Below are 1,811 nucleotides of genomic sequence, written 5' to 3'. Positions count from 1 at the left end.
AACGTTTGATACACACACACACACACACACAGACACAGACACACAGACACACACTCACACACACACACTCACCCACACACTCACACACACACCCACACACTCACCCACACACACTCACACTCACCCTCACACACTCAACCACACACACACACACTCAACCACACACACACACACACACACACACACACTCAGAAGCGGGCCGTCTGTGGTTCCGGGTGGGTTACTCTGGGGTCAGGGAAGAAGAAATTGTCCATTTGTCCGAGCATCACTAGCAGCCCGATGGAGGCACTGTGTGTGTAGAGACCTGAAACAACATCAATCAACCTGAAAAACCTATCAATCAATAAAAGGACGTGTTTCTCTTTCTCTCTGTGGTTTATTAAGAGTTTAATGGAATGTTTAAGTGTCATGTACATGTTCTTTGGATTCTTTTGAGCAAATGGGAAGCAATGGAGATTCATCGTCATACAAACACAAGCTGATGTCGCTGGATGGTGACGTTACACACATTTCCACGCTTGTTTTCTCGAATGTGACGACGTCAGCCGGGAACGAACGCAAGCGATTCTGATCATTTCACTGAGTTTTCTTTATGCAAATTATTCTATATTCGATTGTGAGGCAACTTGACTGAATAGATCAGGTTTGCAGTCCTGTCCCGTGGTGTTTAACATGCTGAAATAAAGAATCTTTAACGCTCTTCGTGCTGTCTGCGCTTCGTCTCTGATCTGTGCATGAGATCCAGTCAGCTGCTCAACACAGTAAATGTCTTTCTCACTATTGAATGTCTCTGCGTAAATCATGTGTGTCAAGTGCCAGAAATGTGTATGATAAATGTGTTTTATGATTAGACTGACGATCAAAAATGGTCCATTATTCTTTCAAAATTACTTAACAGCATTTTTACTGAAATATAGTTTTCATTAATATTGTGAATTAGGTTTTTATATATTTTCTGTTCTCATTCTAATTTTAAATTAAAATTTTAAATTAATTCTAATTTTTATATTATTTATGTTTTTGTAATGTCTATATAGTTTTCAATTATAAAACAGATAGTTCCGGTGCTTGATTCTGATTGGTTGAGCCGCGTTCGAAGCTGTTGTAAATGACTCTACAAAGTAACACACCTTTGTTTACGTTTGTCTGTTGCTCAGCAACCACTTTGTTGCAACCACAACTGTTTCTGAGGAACTACATTGTTTGGTGGAAGAATACTGTTTTTATTAATATCATTACACTTTATTTGCTCTGTTTTATTTTGTGAAACCTTACTACGTATATGGAATAACCTTTTATAAAAGCAATAATCCCCGTGAAGCCGTGGTTTACAGTGAATTTATAAGAGCTAAGAGGTTTTCTGCTTCACGTCATACCTAACAACGCCCCTTAGCTGTTATAAATTCACTGTAAACCACGGCTTCACAGGGATTATTGCTTTATTTTAGTACATCGTTAAACTATGAAAATATTGACTTTTATCACAATATTTTTCTCTCCAAAATGGTAAACTAGGTTTTTATATATATTTTCTGTGCTCATTTAAATTTAAAATAAAATTTTTTAATTTTAATATTATTTATATTTTTGTAATCTATATAATTTTCAATTTTAGTACATCAAGTTAAACTATGAAAATTATAATTTTTTTAATTTTATTTTAGTTAACATTTGATTTCAAGTAATGAAAATGTGTTTTTATATATATATATATATATAATGTTGGTTTTTTGTTCCAAAGTTCACGAGACGAGGTTTCAATCAGGTCCTCTAAAATACAATTATTTACAGCGATTCTGCATGAAATCAGC

Source organism: Sinocyclocheilus rhinocerous, unplaced genomic scaffold (genome assembly GCF_001515625.1).
Source record: "Sinocyclocheilus rhinocerous isolate Xijiao unplaced genomic scaffold, SAMN03320098_v1.1 scaffold37, whole genome shotgun sequence".
Taxonomy (NCBI): domain Eukaryota; kingdom Metazoa; phylum Chordata; class Actinopteri; order Cypriniformes; family Cyprinidae; genus Sinocyclocheilus; species Sinocyclocheilus rhinocerous.
The sequence above is the reverse complement of the archived record's forward strand: the minus strand, read 5'-3'. Positions refer to the sequence as shown.